Below are 22,303 nucleotides of genomic sequence, written 5' to 3'. Positions count from 1 at the left end.
CTATGGTATCTTGGTATTGGATAGTCCCAACAATATTTAGTGTACCCAAGGAGATTAATCTTGGTGAAAAAAGCTGGAAGATTTCATTGGAAAGGCTATTTTAAACCACAGAGCTGGTTTTTGGCTTGCATATTTGCACATGAAAATTGATTCTGGGAGAATCAAATGGATGAAAGTGTTTAACTTTAAAGTACATGTGTTCTACAGAATATTTAAAGCATTTTTTAGCTTTTTTTTTTTTAAAAAAAAAGGTATTTCACGGAGCTCTTGAAAGTGTTTGCTTCAATATAGATCAGACAGGTAGACCAATTCTGATATAAAACATCACAACTGCAAACTTGCTTCTTACATTCTGGTTTTATGGATTCAGAAAGTGTGCTTCAACTCTAATCCACAGTTGACGCTTCACACGATAAACAAAAACTAGACAACTCACATTTTATTTTACTGCAATTGACAAAACATGAAAGTCTAGAACTCAACGAGAAAGCGAAGTTTTCTGATTTCGTGTTTGGACAAAAAAAAAAAAAGAGAGAAAGAGAGACTGGCTTGCAGTATGAGTCCTTATGGAAGATTCATTCAGCAGCATAGAGTGCCTATTTTTATTTGTAAGACAAGGTGCCTGCACTTGGTTGCTCTTGGCTGAGCCTGTAAGCTGAGTTGGGCCTAGTTAAAAACTTGGCCCATCAAGAGGAACCTCTAGGAAAATACCAGGGCTGAGGTAATTGAAGTGACATTTCTTTTTTAAAAAAACAGCAACCAACACTTTATATTTGCTAATAAAATAATATGTCCGTATCTTTGAGGACACTAGCTCTGTGACGGCGAACCTATGGCATGTGTGCCAGAGGTGGCATGCAGAACCCTCTCTGTGGGCATGTGCGCAATTGCCAGCTGCTCTTCTGATTTCTAGCGTGTTGGCCAGCTGATCTTTGTGCATGTCGGAATACTGCAAACCTGAACACCAGCTGGCTGGTGTGAATACGCATGCTGGCCACCATGTCTTTGGGTTTTCAGTGCTCCGGTACTAGTGAAGAACAGCTGCCCGGCGCGCATGTGTGTCATAAACCAAAAGGCCACATGGCCAGCACACTCAGCAGCCAGCTGCTCTTTGGGTTTCCAGAGCTCTGGTGCACGCAAAGACCAGCTGGCTGGCTGGCATGCACATGCTGGAAACCAGAAGACCAGGTGGCCGGCACGCGTATGCGCACAGGCCAGCTGGTCTTTGAGTTTCCGGGGCTCCGGCGCATGCGTGCACTCCAGTTTGGGTACTCGGTGCTGAAAAGGTTCACCATTACTGCAGTAGGTGTTGAGAGCTTGACTCAAAGGAGACGTTTAATCACTGCACAATGTTCTGGGCCAATGTTGAATTGGTATATCCCTCCATTTTTAGTTTGGGATAAACAATTTTTTTTAAAAAAACAGTGTTGTTCTCCCTTTATATAGCAATGGATGCTTATTCTGAATTTGGGAATTGTAGAGTTTTCAGGGCTCACTCTGCTGTGGAACAATTTTGCCAGGGTTTGCACATGCGCATTCTCCCGGGTTGAAGAACATGTTTGTTACCACACGGTTTGTTTTTGCTTTGCTTTTCCCCTAGTAAAGTACATTGTAAAATTTGGAAATCTCAGAGTACCTAAGCTCTGCCAGGACAATAAATCAATGAGACTGGATGATCTTTAGGCATCTCTTCCATAGAGAGAATAGTGTGAAATAGCTGAACTATGGATGAGGCAATGTGATATATCCTGACTATCAGCAGCTGCTTGTGATGACTGGAAATTATTAACATGATGCCAAGTTTCAAACAATAACCAGGAAAAAAAATGGAATCCCTGCACAAGAGATTCCTTTTCTTCTGGCTGGAGGAGGAGATGGTTGCTGGGCCAGGAATTGGGTTTTCTGCAAATACAAATGAAAGTTTCTAGAAGTAATGTAACATCTTGAAGAAAGATGTCTCACAGGCCTCTTTCCTGTATATAACTAGCTGGATAACCGTGCTTCAAGACAAAACTATGTGATCGGGCTATGCAGAAGAAATTCAGTTCACAATCCGTTGATATAAGGGAATATCACTTCCACCGCCTTGAGTCTGGAAGCAGTTCCATAGGTGGAAGGCAAAGACATTTTGGTGAAGTACCAACGTTTAGTACTGTAAGGAGCCCCAGACTGCTCCTGAGTGAAGGAGTGGAACATCTGCCAGTTTGAACTGAGAAAGCGGAATGTGAGGCAACTGGCAGTTGGAACAGAGTTCTTTTCAGGTGGGGAGGGGGAGTAGAATGTCTAACTCCTTAGCATCAGAGTGTGTTAATACACGGCAATGGGCAGTTGGAACAGAGTTCTTTTCAGGTGGTGAGGGGGAGTAAAATTCCTTAGCATCAGAGCATGTTAATTACTGTATAAGAAATACTAATGATCTGATGGTCATTTCGAAAAATCCTTTCTAAGCGAGCACCTAGAAACTAAGAGGAACATACGTGCCAAATTTCAAGTTTGTAGGCTTTACGGTTCTGGAGATTTCATTATGAGTGAGTGGTATTTGCCTTTTATATCTATCTATCATCTATCTATCTATCTATCTATCTATCTATCTATCTATCTATCTATCTATCTATCTATCTATCTATCTATCTATCTATCTATCTATCTATCTATCTATCTATCTATCTATCTATCTATATGGTAGATAGTGTGGTTCAACCAAGAGGTAAAAAACAAATTGTTTGCAGTGAACAATTTCCTTTTTCAGTCAAAACTAGAAGTCTAATAGGTATCTCTATTTGAGAAAGGAATGCTGTGCGGAAAAAAAATGGTGCTCCTTTAATAGCACCTTCAATGACGTTGAATACCATCTGTGCAAAAATACTAGCAATGACAAGGATTAAAATATAAGGAGGCATGGATGGCTTTTCAAACTAAGTTTGTCCCTACATCCCCCTCCCATTTGCATCTCTGGTTGTCGTGTCTTGGTTAAACAAGGACAGATATAGCAAAAACACATATCCATAAGTTAATGTTGTCAGGGCAATAGACGTATGCTTGTCAGTGACTCATTGTCGTGATTACCTCATTTTTTTTCCTGAGATAGGATCAACTGAACTAGCAATACGGTTGCTTCAGTGCAGAAATCTCTTATAATGTGAAAAGGAAATCCCCACTTCTCTGGCATCCTTGTTTTGCTCATCTTTCCTCACAGCTGAAGTTACTCTGAAGAAATGCAAAGAGGATCATTTGACTCTGAGTTTTCCACCTCAATTGACTGCTCCTTTTTTTTTGTCTTAGAGAGGAAATCTCTTTGAAACTAGACTCCTGTTGCCAACAACCTCTCAGACCAGACTCAGACCAAATCCAATCCAATCCAATCCAACCTTTATTGTCAATAGTGTAAATGTGCTGTCCCCACAAAATAATGCAACACAGCCATTCATGCAACAAAATGTGAGGGAGTGTACTCACTTCTGTGATATATATAGAAGTGTGTGTGTGTGTGTGTGTGTGTGTGTGTGTATACACACATATACATGCACACACACACAAAATTATATTACACCAGTATATATATGTTGCATGTTACACTGGCACTGCAAGTCTATCACATTAGCCTGATTGTGGTGTTGTCTGACTGACCATGGATAAAAGCTATTTTTCAGCCTATTTGTTCTGTACAGTGGCTATGGTTCTATACAGTGGTGAAATTCAACTTTTTTTACTACTGGTTCTGTGGTCGTGGCTTGGTGGGCGTGACAGGGGAAGGATACTGCAAAATCCTCATTCCCTCCCCACTCCTGGGGGAAAGATATTGCAAAATCTCCATTCCCATCCCACTCTGGGGCCAGCCAGAGGTGATATTTACCGGTTCTCTGAACTACTCAAAATTTCCGCTACCAGTTCTCTGGAACCTGTCAGAATCTGCTGAATTTCACCCCTGCTTCTATATCTCCTGCCCAGTGGTAGGAGAATAAAGAAATGCTGTCACAGGTGTGAATCATCCCTGAGGATTTTCCTCACTCTGCTGAGACAACGGGACCTGGCAATTTCATCCAGGGGGGGTTAGGGGGCAGTACCAATAGCATCCCTTTTGAAAGCTGATTCAGCGGCCTTGTTCAGATAGATAGTGGTCTGTTTGTCTCCACTGAATTGAACTTGCTGTACTGTCTCAAGGACACTGGTGGGCCTTACAGAAGCTGAGTAAAATTCTCAATAGATTGCCTTTTGGGCATTCTAGGATAGCCCAGTTTTCTTGGTTGTCTGAAGCAGTCTGGAAGAGCCGAATATATTCATCTGAACATCTGGATCCAGAATCAGACCAGGGGGGCAGTACCAATCGCATCCCTTTTGAGGAATGATTCATCAGAACCAGAACTATGGTTTCAGGAGACCGAGGCACACTCTGAACAAATCCGGCCAATGAATGCTGTCAAACAGTTATTGGTAGGGAGCTTCTTTTTTGCCTTCCAAATGTTGGTGGATCAAGAATGAGAATTTGTGCACAAATGGGACAGGATTACTCCATTCCTCATCCGTCTAGAAAAATGTAATTTTTTTCTCTCTTTGCTATGCCGAGACCGTAAAAATCAAGTAACTTCTCTGAAGTGCCTCTTTAAAGAATAGAATTCTATATCGCTATGTGAAAGTATGTTTCTTCACTATTGCCTTTACAGCCCAAGAAACTTCTAAAATATTTATCATAGGCACTGTACTTCTGCTGGCTGCTTTTTGTTTAGAATAGAATAGAATAGAATAGCAAAGTTGGAAGCGACCTTGGAGGTCTTCTAGTCCAACCCCTTGCACCACTTCAGACAAATAGTTATCCAACATCTTCTTAAAAACTTCCAATGTTGGAGTATTCACAACTTCTGGAGGCAAGTTGTTCCACTGATTAATTGTTCTAACTGTCAGGAAATTTATCCTCAGTTCTAAGTTGCTTCTTTCCTTCATTAGTTTCGATCCATTGCTTCTTGTCCTACCCTCAGGTGCTTTGGAGAATAGGTTGACTCCCTCTTCTTTGTGGCAGCTCCTGAGATATTGGAACACTGCTATCATGTCTCCCCTAGTCCTTCTTTTCATTAAACTAGACATACCCAGTTCCTGCAACCGTTCTTCTTCTATGTTTTAATCTCCAGTCCCCTAATCATCTTCGTTGCTCCTCTCTGCATTCTTTCTAGAGTCTCCACATCTGTTTTACATTGTGGCAGCCAAAACTGGATGCATTATTCCAAGTGTGGCCTTATCAAGGCATTTCCCTTGTCTCCCAAGGTCAGCCTAACATATCATTTCAGTGTGCCTGAAAAGGGATTGTGTATATATACGTATATATGCCAATAAGAGGAACATATAAAACACTATTGGGTTCTACCACTGATATGGTAACACTCAAATAATATTCCAATTCCCACTCAGGTAGTCCTTGATTTAGGACCACAATTGAAACCAGAATTTCAGTTGCTAAGTGATGCGAACATTACATGAGTTATGTGACTCAATCTGATTTTATCACCATTTTTAGTAGTTATTTACTGTTAGGTAAATAACATTGTTTCCAAAACAACTGAATGCCAGACAAGGAATAATGAATGGAACTGGACCAAGGAGAGATTCAACCTAGAAATAAGGATAAATTTTCTGACAATGAGAGCAATCAACCCATGGAACAGAAGTTGCCTTTGGAAGTTGTGGGAGCTCCATCACTGAAGGCTTTCAAGAAGAGACTGAACTGCCATCTATCAGAAATGGTGTAGAACCTCCTGCTTGGGTGGGGGTTGGACTAGATAACCTACAAGATCCCTTCCAACTCTGTTAATCTCACTCTGTTAAATTCATCTCCCCTCTGGTCTGCAGAAAAATCTATCATCATGGGAAAACCGGTCCCTGATGCCCAAAATGTTGGGAGCCGCTAGAAGACCTCCAAGGTCCCTTTCAGCTCTATACTAATTGATTGATTGATTGATTGAACTAATCAAGGAGAGAAGCAACCTGGAATTAAGAAGGAACTTCCTAACAGTGAGGACAGTTAACCAGAGGAACAGCTTTGCCTTCAGAAGTTGTGGGTGCTTCATCACAGAAGGTTTTCAAGAAGACAATCACTTGTCTGAAATGGTATAGGGTCTCCTGCTTGGGCAGGAACTGGACTAGAAGACCCACAAGGTACCTTCCAGCTCTATTCTGATTCTGATTGTTATCAAATAATCATGCAGTGAATCTGACTTCCCTAATTGTCTTTGTTTGTCAAAAGCCGGCTGAGAAGGTTGCAAGTCATGTGACCTCAACACACAGGTTGCAAATCATGTGACCTCAACACACAGGTTGCAAATCATGTGACCTCAACGCACAGGTTGCAAATCATGTGACCTCAACGCACAGGTTGCAAATCATGTGACCTCAACGCACAGGTTGCAAAGCATGTGACCTGGCTCACACGTAAATCTGAGCCAGTTGCCAAACACCCAAAATTATGATCACATGATGGCAGAGATGGTTGTAACTTCGAGAATGGGTTGTCATTTTTTGTAACTTCAAATGATTGTTAAATAAATGGCCAAAAGTCGAGGACTATCTGTATTCTCAAGCCAGAGGACTCTGTGTAATGTGTAATTGATATCTAAATATTATCAGAAAGCACCTTATCAGTTTGGTTAAATGTGGTTAAGTCAGTGGTTAAGAAACCAGGTGTCAGGCCTGCAGCCATATTCCTTTCTGGAGCTTTGGTCTGCCACACTTTCTATTATTTTACTATGCTGTTTCTAATGGGGGAAAATGGGAGGGGGGATGGTATGGAGTAAAATGCTATATAGCCAAAATAAAAATTCTTTCCTAAAATCCAAGGTCATCCTTTGTCTCTACTCCTCTGCATCTGACTGGAACTGGATGGGTGGAACTGCCAGTATGGCAGTGGAAGATTGGACCATGTGAGGGACTTGTGGTTGTGGGGCAAGATCATGAACTTTCAACTGGGTGGGGAAAGCCCTGGAAGCTCAGATTCGGGTTTTCCCAGATGTGCCAACATGACTGTCTTAATAAATTGGAACTTTGAGCAATACTTTGCCTTGGACTCTGATTTAATTTTGGATGTTATTTGGAACCCTGACACCAGAAGACTGTCTATTCTATTCCTGCCCTAGGCATGAAAGCTGGCTGTGTGACTTTTGGCCGGTCACTGTCTATAAGCTCACAATGTCAAGCTTGGGCAACAAATTGAGACAAACTCCTGTCTCGACTAATGGATCAACATTCATTTGAAACCCCACCCCCACTCAAAAGCAGACCCTGCATCTGCAGGGAAATGCTAGGAAGGAAAAAAAAATCATATCAGGAAGCATCATTTTTTCCCTTCCTTTTCTTGTTTATTGTGTTCCAGAACAAGAGTGACAGTTCCCAACTTGCTTTGCTAAAGAGACACCGATGAGTGGCTACCCTTTCCCCATTTCTTTAAAACCAGATTGGCATTTACAGACACTGAAATCATATCAGCTGTTTGAAAAGGTGATTCTTTGTACGGGAAAGCCAGGGTAGGAAACCAAGTCAGCCCATAAACCTTTCTAATCCATCCTCAATCTCTCATCTTGGCTGCAGCTGATTGTAATTGTGTTCTGACATATGCCTAGTTGGGAAAGGAGATTTTCTGCCATTATTTCCCTATGTTGATGTGAAATGCAACAAGTAATAAACTGTATGTAAGGGAAGCTTTCCAGTAAGAACATCAGGGTGTGATGAAAAGTGGATAATTTTCTAGCTGGCCCTGAGTCATTTGTACATTTGTTCTAAGCATGCCTTTAAATGCCCTCCTGGCATATGTCAATAGTCACCAAATCCAATGCTCAGTTGCAAACCCCTCAGCTTCATAATCATGTGAAATGAGGCTTAACTACTTGTTACAAAGGCATAAATAAACCGATGGCAATAAACTCGCATCCACTCATCGGTAGCTTCATGAAAACTTTATTAAAACCATCTATTAATTGCTGATCAACTATGAATGCACTCTAAGAAATGAGATCTTTCAAACAAATGTGCTGCCTTAAATAATTCAATAAGCAATAAAGAGAATTAAGAGAACCAGAAAGCAAAAGGATTGGCAGGGAAGGTTGGATATAGCTGAGCAACTCATAAGAACCAAACCAAGGTCCCTTTCCCAGGACAATTTGCCCTGTTCCAATGTCCAGGCCATAATTCAGCTTTGCATGCTAAAGCTTCAAGATTAATTTATGGAGTCTTCAAATAAGGTTGGAAAAAATCGCTCCATGCCAACTTTAAAAAAGTTGCTTCTAGTCAACTTCAGGCTAGTTTCAATAGCTTTCCCTAATATTAATTTTATTCTACAACAACACTGGAAGGTGAGTTGGGCTGAGAGAGAGTGACTGGCATAATATTACTCAGTTAGGTTCTATAGAATAGAATAGAATAGAATAGAATAGAATAGAATAGAATAGAATAGAATAGAATTCTTTATTGGCCAAGTGTGCTGGGGCACACAAGGAATTTGTTTTTGGTGCATATGCTCCCAGTGTACATAAAAAGACAAGATACATTCATCAATAATCATAAGGTACAACACTTAATGATAGTCATAGGGTACAAATAAGCAATTAGGAAAATCAATATCAATATAAATCGTAAGGATACAAGCAACACAGTTACAGTCATAAAGTCATAAGTGGGAGGAGATGGGTGATAGGAACGATGAGAAGACTAATAGTAATAATAATGCAGCCTTCGTGAATGGTTTAACAGTGGTGAGGGAATTATTTGTTTAGCAGAGTGTTGGCATTTGGGATTAAACTGTTCTTGTGTCTAGTTGTTCTGGTGTGCAGTGCTCTATACTGTCGATTTGAGGGTAGGAGTTGAAACAATTTATGTCCAGGAGGTGAGGGGACTGTAAATATTTTCCAATATATGTTAGGCTTGGTCTTCCCAATATTAACCCAACACCTTAACCACGAATACCAAACTGGCATCTTTCTTTATCTCAGTCTTGTATTGTTCTGCTCCACTCATTTATTTTGGGAGACAATTCACACAGCCCATAATTCCAAGGACAAATATGGCCCTCATCCCAGAAAAGATTGCTCAGCTTTACTGATACTAATTTCTGTACAGTTGAACTCAGCTTTAGGGTGAGGACATATCTATGATTTCTGTCCCATTCCATAAATCAAGACCGGGGATCCCCTTGTTCTATAAAGTTGTCCTTAAGCAAGACTGATATTTTTTAAGAAAATGGATTGTTTTGAGTGGGAAATATTTGTCAAATTTATCCCGAGGGGTATAATTCCTTAGGCATGTAATGTGAATTATTATTGATTAAAAAGTCCAAGATAAGGACACCAGCGGTATTATTCAGCATGAAAGAATATATTACGGCATAACATATGGCTTTTGTTTTGGATGATGAATGCTAATAGAGCTTCAGCGTCTTCCAAGTTGAAGTCAAACAAATGTTTCTTTTGAAAGCAAGATAAATTGAGACAATGGGGATTTGTACTCTTAAACCAGAAAAGGGGTTTTTCATTGCAACGATGAAAGAGGTATGGGTGCAAACATACATGCAAGGGACAGGTACAACGGGCAGAAGGAATAACCTTAGCAACAGGAGGAAGAGTCACAACAAACGGATAGAAATCTGATCCCAGGACAGAAATGTAACTTGAGAAAATCTCTCTGGCTTGACCCTTCCTAGTTCTAAGAAAGAAAGAAAAAAAAGGAAAATATCATTGCCCAGAGGATCATCGGTTGCCCTCTCCCCTCTTTGGAAGAGCTTTATAGCTCCCGCAGCCTTAAGAAAGTTCAAAACATTCTTTAAGAGCCATCTCATCCTGGGCACACTTTTTTTTTAACTATTACCATCTGGCAGACGGTACAGGACAATAAAAACAAGGACAAATAGACTGAAAAATAGCTTCTATCCCAGGGCAGTAACCATATTGAATTCTATGGTATAGTGCAACATCGGGGTTTCAATTTCAATTAAATACTGTAGAATGTAAAGGATGTATGCTTGTGTTTTTATTTTTATAGTTATAATGTACACTGAAGATGGCATTTGATTTCGTTGTACCATGTGCAATGACAATAAAGTAAACTAAATAAACTAAAGGACAGGGGGAGAATATTTAGAGTTGCAAGATTCTGTCACTGTAAGTATAAAACAAAGTGGTATTAACATTCATAACTCTGACATCCTGCTCGGGTCTATCTTGAAGGGCTGACAACAAGGGGCTGGATGCCAAAATAGTCAAGATAATGTAATGATGCACCCCCTTCTCTACCATGTTGACCCCCGAAATAAGCACTTGGCCTTATTTTTGGGGAGGTATTATTATTTTTGAGGTGCAGGAGGCGGCGAGTGTGGTCACCTCATGGCTGCTGCTGTGTTGCAATATTTTTGAGGAGGGCTTATTTTAGCGCATGCGTTCAAAAGCCCGATTGGGCTTATTATCCGGGGAGGTCTTATTTTTGGGGAAAGAGGGTACAATAGATGCCCCTAGGTTGTTTTATTTATTTTTTTAGGAAATATGCACTTTAACTGAAAAAGTCATTTTCATGTTAAGTCGTTCCGAACCAGTATTTTGGGGGGCCATGGTGGCGCGGTGGTTAGAATGCAGTACTGCAAGCTGCCTGCAATTTCTTGCTGCCTGCAATTTGGCAGTTTGAATCTCACCAGGCTCAAGGTTGACTCATCCTTCCGAGGTGGGTAAAGGGAGGGACTCAGATTGTTGGGGGCAATAGGCTGACTCTTAGAGAGGGTTGTAAAAGCACTGTGAAGTGGTATATAAGTCTAAGTATTATTGTCAGGCCTGCAACCATCTTTTCTTTTGGATCTTTGGCCTGCCACACTTTCTATTATTCTACTATGCATTTTCTATTGTGGGAAAATGGGAGGGGAGATTGTAGGAGTGAGATGCATTGTAGCCATAACAACATTCTTTCTAGAAAGCCAAGGTCATCCTTTGTTTTTGCACCTCTGCACCTGACCGGAACTGGATGGCTGGAACTGCCAGCATGGCAGTGGAAGATTGGACCATGTGATGGACTTGTGGGTGCAGGGCAAGATCTTGAACTTTCAACTAGGTGGGGAAAACTGGGAAGCTTTCAGATTTGGGTTTTCCCAGATGTGCCAACATGGCTCTCTTAATAAATTGGAACTTTGAGCAATACTTTGCCTTGGACTCTGATTTACTTTTGGTTGCTATTTGGAACCCTAAAAGCTATTGTATATGTCGTATATATGTCTTGGTATATGTTTTGTTATATATATGTCGATATATTTATTTCCTATGTTTTGTTGTACGCCGCCCCGAGTCCTTCGGGAGAGGGTGCGGCTAAGAAATAAATATTTATTATTATTATTATTATTATTGATATTATAGATTTTTATTATCTCATAATCACATCATCTACCCACCTTACCAATTTTTCAGAATCTATCATTAACTCTTACTGAGGGCTTCTTCTTGCCTAATTAGGGAACAAATTGGTATGTATCTAAAGTAAGTGGCAGGATTGGAGGCAAAAATTCAACCAGCTGTCATTTCAGAAAAAGAGCCCATACTAAGTGCAATTGCTTTTGATAGCCCAGTGGGTACCCTGAATGCATATGTCTTTCTTAGGAAGCCATGGGTCTTTGAGCTACTGTTTTTTCCTCATCAATTGCATCTATGTGCCATCAGACAGATGTTGTTGAAAGGAGCTGCTTCTGTAGACTTCAGTCGCTCCTGTTCTTGAAAGAGAGCGGTGGTGGGAAAATTACTTGTGAACGTTTTCTAACTTTTTGATTTATCATGTCTGCTCATGGCGAGATGCTCTTTGAATTGCAGGGTAAATAATTCTCCCACAAGAGCTAGCACTATAATTTAGAGCTAAATGGAGTGAAACTGAGGTAGGCAATCTCTCAAGTCAAAAAGTTGTAAAATGCCAGTTGGAAGGTAATTGCTAGGTGTTCAGTGGTTGGATGTACACATTTAGGGGCGCCAAAACTCTAAATCTAATTGGCCATTAGATGGCAGCAAGGAATCAAACATTTCTGTATTAGTTTGTTGCCATCTAGTGATCAGCTGCATTTTTGCAGCCCAGTTCTACAACCCAGTTCTACCTATTTTATACTAGGGAGTAGTTGTGAGAAATTACTGATTGTTGTAACACATGAAAAGGATGATGTATAATAGTGTGCTTCTTTCCGTGTTTTATATGAAAATCAGAGCTTTTTAAAATTGTATATAAGCTTTGGATAACACAAAACCAAAGCTGTTTTTTTTTTCAATTAAACTTTGCAAGTACAACTTATAATCAGCTAGTGACTTGACTTTCCATTATGAATGATGTCTCTCCTCCTTTTCTACTGATGTTGTTCAGTGTTGTTGTGGCTGGTATTGCAACCTTCCCCTCATCCCTGAACTCTTAACTTTCAACCTTGGAACAACTTTAAGTATACTTAAGTTTACAATTTGCTAATTTCAAGTATCTATAAGGTCCCCAATTGAAACAATATGATTCTGGACAGCGGGTCACAAAACTAAACAATCAAGGGGAAAAAATCCAAACCATAGAAGAGCATTAAAAATAACCCAATATTGGAAAATGGTGACTTATCCCACTCTTGATCTGGCAGAGATGGTGTCTGGGCAGGATGCTCATACCTGATCCTTCTCCTTGGTTGCTGCCTCTTTGCAATCTGGAGCCAATGGGGCTTCCCTTGCTCATGCCTGGAGAGTCTGCACTACCTTAGAAGTAGCATTGGCACCCACAAGTCAATTGAAGTTACCAGAATGCAGTGCTGCTTGGTCTCCAGGCAGTAGCTGTATCACCCATTCAACCCAGCTCTTCTATTGTTGACAAGCTGCCATATCAGAAAGAGGGGAAATTTTAGGCTGTTGCAAGCAGGCCATTCATTTTCATGGAGGGCTTCCTCAGATCCATAACCAATCTACCTCTCTAGGGTAACTCAGCATTCTGTCCTTGCTGGACAACATCAGCAGCACCTACACAGCATTTGTGTGTGTCCATGTGCACAGCTCTGAGTCAGTTTTTAATTCTTGGGACTACCAGTAGTTCCTGCAGTTTTGTTGGCAAGGTTTTTTGGAACTAGTTTGACCTTGCTTACTTCCTAAAACTGAGAGAAAGTGATTGGCCCAAGATCACCCAGCTGGCTTTGTACTTAAGGAGGACTAGAATTCACAGTCTCCTGGTTTCTAGCCACCATTATGCTGAATTGGCTTTTTCTGCAAACCATTGTGGGCATGGAAGCAGAACAGGGGTAGGTTGCTGCTGTTTTGCTTCATGCGCACTTTGCCCCTGCTCCATGTTGCTTGTGCATGCACAGTTTCCTGTAAATTGTTCTGCAACAGTTCGGGGGGTGGGGGGTGGCTAGCCTGTCGTCCCTATCAGTCCGGCAACCCAGTCCAAATTTCCACTACTGGTTCGCCCAAACTGGTGCGAACCAATAGCAACCCACCTCTGAAGCAGACTTAGAGGATGCCATGGGACCCATGCATCATGCTTTTGAGACCCCAGCTCTAAAACAGGATATAATCGAGCTCCACCCCACTCAAAGTGAGTGGAGTCAGGGTAAAAAAGTTATATTTGATTTGGTTTAAATGAAATAGAAAATCCATTGCATTCTGGTGGTAGGATTATTCCCCATGTATTTTATATTTTACTTTCATATCAGAGTTTGAAATATTTGAAGATGCTGTGGGGACCAAAAGTAAGGAAATTGGAGGTTCAATTTATTCATTTCTGATTTAGAAAGCATGTATCAGTTGCTCCCTGGACATTTGCTATGAGATAATGACTTTGCTACCGGCTTATATATAAAAACAGCAAAAATAACTCTCAATGTTTTCTTATTTGAATGCAAATTAAGCTATATTACTTTACATCTAGCAAGGTTTTTTTAAAATATACTGTTGCTCAGGAAAATTAAGAGAATTTAGTACAGTAATAGAGAATTTCTTGAAAAGCTTGCAAGTATATTTGCTCCATGCTACACTCTCCAAGTCCTACCACCCTTGACTTTTTCTACTTTTTCAGGAATGTTGTCAAAGTTAGGAAACTTCATGATACTCAAGTTAAAAATAAATGTGCAATTCTCCTCTGTTTTGATACAACAAGATCTTTCTGTTGGAATTCAAAGCTGCATTATATATATTTTATCCCTCTCTTAAGTATAAGGGGCATGTCTTAAATGATACATCATCAAAAAGCTTGTAATTTATGTCCCTTTTTATCTCTTTTGTACAGCATCAAGTAACTAATCATTAAAGTCATCGCTGTTAAGGAGTTAAGTCCTTATTTCCATGGAAACACAATTAACACAGCCTTAGAAGTGAAGATGTGTTGTATTTATCTGGCAGCATTTGGTGCCTTATTAGACAAATCTATAGAACAGCAAACAAACAATGCGGGGAAATGGATACTTTCAACATTTCTGTTTCGATACATAAAATGATGGTTAGGGATGTGACAATTTAGTCACTAATGCTAAATTCATCTATAAAATATCCTCCTAAAAATATCTCCCTGTTCCTCTCATTTAACCAACAATAAATATTCTAAATCAGTATTGGTGAACCTTTTCGGCACCGAGTGCTGAAATGGGAGTGCAGGAATGTGCCGGAAACTGGAAAAGCAGCCACCTGGTGCACATGTGTGCGCTGGGAAGATGATCTTCTGGATTCTGGCATGCACATGTGCACCGGTAGGCTGGTCTCTGTGCGCACATGCATGCCAGAAACTGGAAGAACAGCCGCCCGGTATGCACATGCACACTGGGCAGCTGCTCTTCCAGTTTCCAACACTCCTGCGCGCGTGAAGACCATCTGGCTGGTGCGCTGGAACACGGAAGAGCAATGGGCGATGACTCGCGTGCCCAGAGAGATGGCTCCGCATGCCACTTCTGGCATGTGTTCCATAGGTTCACCATCGTGTTTCTAAATCGATGATGAATTGATTTGTAAATAGACATGAATCCCTCAAATGGGAAAACATCCCATCTTAAAAATTGGGTTCTACCAAATCTCTCAGCAGGTGTAGGTTATCTTCTCAGATCAAAGCTTCATCATCTTCTTCATCATTTCAGTAACTTTTGCACTGTTTTATTCCTAAGCCAAACTGTGTAGAATGCACAGATGCACACAGTGTTAATGGTGAGATTAACTAATAGCTGGTGCAGAGAATGAGAATGGGTTACACACATCCTCAACATCGAAGGACAAGAAAAACAGAAAATCTTTGGACTTTTTATTTATTTTTGTTCTAAATTTAAGCTGTTCTTCTGATGAGTGGGATGGTTTAACCATTTTTAGAACCAGTAATCCAAAGCATGAAACAATATTTACAGTATTTAATTATAGAGCCGCCGCCATCTCACAAAATGTGAATCTGGTAGCATATAACAAAACTAAAACCATTAATAAGTATACTGTGTAAAACTTATTCATTATTTTAAAAAATTGTTGGGGGGGGGCCAAAAATGAGCAAAACAATCCTGTTTTCTGCTCATTTTTGTTCCTCCTCAGCCCCCAGGAGCACTCTGGAAGCCTCCTAAAGGCTATGCATGGCCATTTTTGCAAAGGGGGTGGGGTTTCAGGGTCAAAAATGCTGTATTCAGTGTATAAGATGCACCCAGATTTTCACTCTATAAGCCTCCTATCCTTTTTTGTGAAAAACGGGTTGTTTTGGGGAGATCTGCAGAGTGCAAAAACTTTTTTTTAAATTTACCTCTTCAAAATCTTGGTGCATCTCATACTCCGGTGCTCTTATACTCTGAAAACATGGTATGTTCTAGTTGTTCCTGACTCTAAGGGGCGGTGCTTATCTCCATTTCAAAGCCGCTGTCCAAAGACGTCTCTGTGGTCATGTAGCCAGAATGACTCAACGCTGAAGGTGCACAGAACGCTGTTACCTTCCCACCAAAGGTGGTCCCTATTTTTCTACTTGCATTTTTTATGTGCTTTCAAACTGCTAGGTTGGCAGAAGCTGGGACAAGTAATGGGAGCTCACTCCGTGGCGCTAGGGATTCGAACTGCCAAACTGCTGAGCTTTCTGATTGACAAGCCCAGCGTCTTAGACACTGAGCCACCGTGTCCCTATGCTAAAGATAGCAAGTTGCAACTGGATGAAGCTTGTAGACTTTTCTCCATCATACCTCTAAATAATAAAAGATAATATCTTAGAATAAAATCCTAAATGCAAATATTTCTTCCAAGGGAATTTGATGGCATATGCTACAGATAACTTCATGACTAGCTAAAATCTGCTTCCTTCAACACCCTGTTTCTCTTATTTTTGGTTAAATTCCATTGAAATACATTATGGCAGAATTGCAGCACAGGGGCACAAGACTTCTTTTAAGTGCTGATATCGGCCTTGACATTTAAACGTTTTTTTCTCCCTGTTTTATTACTCATTTTTCTATCACTCCCAAGCTTCCGGGCTGCCCACACTTCTAAATCTGAAAAGGCCCAGTGGGAGCTCTTCAGTAACTTCAGGGAGGCAGCACAGTTCATTGTGAGATGATTATAAAATGAGAGGCAGGACATTCACACCTACCATTTACCCATATTGTAACTGAAGAATTGCCAAGTAGACCACACTCTATAACTATAACATCAATGCAATCTCTTCTCTTTTGAAGTCATTTCTAAATAGAACTTCCTCTAAATAGAATGAAGAGTGGTAGAAAATAATGTCAGATAAGGTTTTTCCCACCCTCTAAAAGCCTAGTTTTAATGATAGAAAATCTTGGGTTTAGTATCAGGTGGCCACGCTGGCTGAAGCACTCGCTGCTCTCCTGAGAGCCCCTCGGGCAAGAGGGCTGCTTGGGTCTTGGGAGAGCCCCCCAACGGACGGGCGCTATGCGGGGCCTGCTGCCCCTCCTCTGCCAGCATCTTCAGAGAGCTCTGGCTGTGGGAGCTCCGGGGAGGGTCAGGCTTTGCCACGAGGCTCCGGCTCCTGCAGCTTCTAGAGGGAGCAAAGGCAGAGACCAGCTAAGTGTACAACCTACCTTTGACATTCTGTTTGATATTGATGGAGTATTGGTACGAGGAAGGACCCCAATTCCTGCTGCCTGAGAAGCCTTTCAAAAACTACTTAATTCTCAGGGACAACTTTTGGTGCCTGTAGTATTTGTTACTAATGCAGGAAACTGTCTGTGTCAGAAGAAATCAGACCAGCTGTCCCATCTTCTTGAAGTTCTAATTTCCGAAGACCAAGTTATGATGTCGCACAGTCCTTTGCGAATGTTCAGGTGTTACCATGGCAAATGTGTTCTTGTATCAGGACAAGGCCCGCTCCTTGACGTCGCTAAGCATCTTGGATTTTGTCGGCCTATTACAATTGACAGGTTGCGAGAAACCTATCCCTTATTGGACATGGTGGATCATGACAGAAGACCTAAAGTTTTGCACTTACCCACAGTGGAATTCCCCAAGATTGAAGCAGTTATTTTGTTTGGTGAGCCAGTGAGGTGGGAAACCAACTTACAATTGATAATAGATGCTTTTTTGACAAGTGGCTATCCTGGAAATCCTCATCAATGAACGTATCCACATATTTCTGTATTGGCTTGTAATATGGACTTGATGTTGGCAGCTGAAGCTCAGTCCCCAAGGTTTGGGCATGGAACGTTTATGAGTTTAGTGTCAGATCTTTTCTAGTTAAAAGAATTTCAGGTGGAGGCAATTGGAAAGACTATTCCATCTTTAGATCTGGAGCACCACTACAATTCAGAATACAAAATGTTGGGTCAAATACGTTTGAGCTGGTAGAAAATGCTTTCCTTATATATTAAATAACTTTTAATAAAGTTTCTTTTTACAGCACCTTGGAGTTACTTTGCAGTAGCATTGAATGAGTCAAATCTGGAAAACTGAACATATGTGCACTCTGAAAATGAAGATAGTAATAGCACTTAGACTTATATACCATTTCACAGTGCTTTACAGCCCTCTCTATACGGTTTACAGAGTCAGCATATTGCCCCCCCAACAATTTGGGTCCTCAAGGATGGAAGACTAAGTCAACCTTGACCCGGTGAGAATTGAGCTGCCGAACTGCAGGCAGATGACAGTCAGCAAAAGTAGCCTGCAGTACTGTATTCTAACCACTGCGCCACCACATTTTGGAACAAAATGTAAACAACATAGAAAAACCTTTGGAATGAATCCAAAAGTAAAAACTTTTGTGCAGCGGGTGTATTCGTATATGTGCAATGACAATTCCATTCCGGAGACCACTTATATTTCCTTTTTCTCTTTCATGAAGACCCTTTCTTTTGAACAAAGGTTTAACTTATGCAAGTTGTATCAACAATTTGATGTGTAACAAAGCATTTTGGGGTATACAAAGCAGTTGGAACACAATGGCTGTCAGCCCTTCCTACGCTGGGCTGGCTTACAAGTGATGGTTGTATTTAGAGTTTTGTGATAAAATGTGTTTAACTTGACTATCATGATAAAAAAAAAGCTAATCAGGGAAGGGAGGATGCAAATTTCGCCGAGGGGAGGCACCACGCCAGCTTGCATGACAGAAAGTCCACTGGGTCCTGGAGACGAATCCTTCCAAACAGGGATGGGTTGCTGCTGGCATTACTGCTGGTTCGGTGTGCAAAATATTTTGGGCGAACTGTTAAAAAATGAAAAAAAAATACATTTCTGCAAAGAAAGTTGTTTTGCGCATGCGCAGAGCCAAAAATCAAGATGGCGCCGCCGTAGGAGAACTGGTTCAGAGGCATGGCAGGCCTAGGTCGCTGCCGGTTCCAGCGACCCAGGCCGCCAAGTTACTACCGGTTCAGCTGAACCAGTCCGAACAGGTAGAAATCCACCTCTGCTTCCGAAGGAGGAATTCATGGGCAATGGTGGGATTACAATGCTATCAGCCTTTCAGCCTTCCCGAATCTTGCTGGTTCAAGAGCTACAATGGGGAGTCAGAAAGAGTGAAAGTGCAATTCTCAGCTTGACTTTGTGACTCTCTTTTAAGGTAGGTCATCAAGTTGTTGTACAATATTGTGAACATTGGAGGTTGGTGTGGACAAATGAGGCAAAACAGCTTTAGTTCAAAAGCTTTATTAATATCACTAGCTAACTGCAACTGCTTTAAACTACGAGCGAACAGAACAGAGGTTTTCCCATCTGACAGTTCCTTAAATACCCCACTGTCAGATGGCTTAGCCAATAAGTATCCAGGGCGGCTCCTCTGGCACGGACCTGAATACATAACTCTCCTTCCCACCATGTTTGCCCATGCGTATTCTTGCAAATCCGCCGTCTGGCCGGATTCAGGTGGAATGTCTCAGCTCGAAAGCTTATGTGGGAGATTAAATAAGTCTTACATTTACATATCTATTACAGTTGAATTATTCTTACCTCCAAAGCCTTTAGTATAGTAAATATATAATTATCCTTTTGCCATCATTTAATTTTCAAAGAAAGTCCACCCAAGTTGTAAAATTGTAGCTGGAACCAGCATGCCAATGAGCTAGTGATCTAAGGTACAGATAAGAAATCTGTAACAAGCCTTCCACATCCATCTCCATTTGACATGCCGATTGGGGCTGTTGGCTTAGACGACTACTGGTCTAAGGCCGTCCAACGAGATTCATAGCTTGAAACCTTAATTGGAATAATTCCTTATCTGGGATAGTTCAGAGATGAAACAGTGCAGAAAAGATAAAATACCTTGTCAGTGCGAGCCTCTGAATCACATGTAGTACCTTGGCTTTCAACACCTGACTACCTTTCCATGATTCCTGAAAGTTTGGTCTACTACTGTGATGGAGAACCTATGGTACACGTGCCAGAGGTGGCACACAGAGCCCGCTTTGTGGGCATGCGTGCCATCGCCACTTGCTCTTCTGGTTTCTGGTGCAGCTGGTCTTCATGGGAGGCTGGAGTGCCAGAAAACGGCCTGAAGACTGGCCCCCAAAATGGCCCCAAAACAGGCCATTTTCAAGCTGTTTGGGGGCCATTATCAGGCTGTTTTCAGGCCATTTTGGGGCCAAAAACACTCTGGAAAATGGTCTGAAAATGGCCTGAAAAATGGCTGGAAAATGGCTAAAAAATGCCCCCCAAACCAGGCATGTGCACCAGTGGTGGGTTCTGAACCCCAGTGCAGCCAGTACCCTGTGCACGGGGCTGGGAAACCTAGACAGGCATGTGCACTGCGTGCCCCTGCACACGCCACCACCCTGTGACACCCAGCTGCTCAGTGGAAGTCATGCAGGTGTTGCACGCCGTGCACGCATGCGCAATGGGCCAGTCGCGGTATAAACAGGCACTGAACATGGGCCAAATGAGCCACCGTACCGGTACAGTGGCCGCTGCTCCCGGCTACTACCGGTACGGCTGTACCAGACTTAACTGCTGGAACCCACCACTGATGTGCACACCAGCCAGCTGGTCTTCAGCTTTCTGGTGCTCCAGCATACACGCATCCACCTGTGTTTCAGTTTGGGCACTCAGTGCCAAAAAGGTTCACCATCACTGGTCTACTATGTTTAACCATGCTCTGATTTAGCTTTGGACCCTCACAGGGGAAGTCTTTCATTTCTTCTTTAGTGTTGCTAACATGTATGCGTTTTTCATGTGTGACATAGTAGTCAGTAGAACATTCTTATGAAAGAAGATGGCCTCACAGCATTCACGAAGGGTAAGAACAGCTTAAACCCAGATAAAGAGGGTGCAGTACAGAGGATGCTCCAAAGTCTCCGGGTTTGAGCCTGATCCTGCCTCTGACTCAGTGTGAGAGTCAGGATAAATAATTCTGCTTTGAACTTCGTAGATAGAAAACAGTATGCTGGCTTGATCAAACGCCAGAGTCAGGAAGCAGATGCTAATATCCTAGGCTGTTTTGGAAGAAGCGGTAGCTGAGCACATTATGTCAATACCATTTTGCCTACACAAGGAACTTCATGCCAAGACTGACTCATTATTTTATTACCAACCTTTTAAAAACAGACAGCTTAGATATAAAGAAGGTGCTGTAGGAAGTGAGGTATTCTAAAAAAAATTGAAAAGGAACCTACCCCCAGCAAAATCAGAACGGTCATCCTGGAAATATTTTACAGTTGGAATGTCTAAAAGATGTCGATATTCAGCTAAATAAAAAGAGAGCTGCAGGAAAAATAACTTAAGTTAGTCCAGATGCCTCATTATAATTACTACCGGTAGTTTGCTTTATTATTTTAGCAATTAATTTGGCAACATGAGAAAAATAGATTTCTCTCCTTCAAGCATACTTTGTGCTTGTGGGTGACAATTTGGGCTTCCCAAATTTGGATTTAAGTACTATTACGTAAAAGGATGAATGTGCTCCCTATGTATACATTCTAATTCATTTGAAGCAAAGTAACACCTCAAGGAATTCCACTGAATATTGTTCTGTAGTTGTATGCTGTCTTGTATCTCATTTATTTAAAGTCAAATCTTTGGTTTGCATAATCCTATGCAGAATCCATCACCTCACACGTACAAAACTCACTCCACTTCATAGAATCAATAAAGAAACAAAACCTACAACCCAGCGACCTACTCGTGAGTTTCGATGTCATATCCCTCTTCACCCAAGTGCCTATAAAAAAAGCCTCGACAGCTATCCAGAACAAACACAACCCCCCTAAACACATCCTGGACCTGATCAACCACTGCCTAACCAACACATACTTCAACCATATTGAACAAAGATACAAACAAATAGAAGGAGCACCCATGGGATCACTCCTCTCACCCATCATCGCAAACTTATACATGGAACATTTTGAAACTACTGCCTGAGATAAATCTGAACACAAACCCAAACTCTGGCTTAGATATGTTGATGACACTTTCGTGGTTTGGCCACAGGGGAAAGAAAAACTGGACAACTTCCTCACACATCTCAACAGCCTACACCTCAAAATACAATTCACCATGGAAATAGAAGCAAACAATCAACTTTCTTTTCTGGATGTCCTAATCTACAAAAAGCCCAATGGCTCCCTAGGACACACAATCTACCAGAACAAAACACACACCAACCGCTACTTAAATGCACAATCCCATCACCACCCTGCACAGATCAACTCTGTAGCCAAGACCCTCATCTCCAGAACCAAACGCCTAGCTGACAAAGACCACCTGAAAACTGAATTACAAATTCTCACAAACGTATTAATCTCCAACGGATTCCAAAGAAAAATAATTACCAACCTAATCTAAAGGGAGAATCCCCCCAAAAACCAAGACACAGAACAGGACAACGGCATCGCCCTCCTCACTTACATCAAAGGCACCACAGATAAAATCAGCAAAATTATCCACAAACACAATATCAAGAC

The 22,303-nt window shown here is 41.4% G+C and overlaps 1 protein-coding gene and 1 pseudogene across 2 annotated transcripts in view; both read left to right on the top strand.

The window, feature by feature from the left end:
* Positions 1–22,303, top strand: part of DGKI (diacylglycerol kinase iota) — a 309,532-nt gene that overhangs the window by 85,020 nt on the left and 202,209 nt on the right. The gene's annotated exons all lie outside the window — the stretch shown is intronic.
* LOC309394934 (haloacid dehalogenase-like hydrolase domain-containing 5) lies at positions 16,848–17,648 on the top strand (annotated as a pseudogene). The gene has a single exon. The product of its transcript is annotated as a haloacid dehalogenase-like hydrolase domain-containing 5 (transcript).

Source organism: Natrix helvetica (genome assembly GCF_964273705.1).
Source record: "Natrix helvetica genome assembly, chromosome: 6".
Lineage (NCBI taxonomy): Eukaryota > Metazoa > Chordata > Lepidosauria > Squamata > Natricidae > Natrix > Natrix helvetica.
The sequence above is the reverse complement of the archived record's forward strand: the minus strand, read 5'-3'. Positions and strand labels throughout refer to the sequence as shown.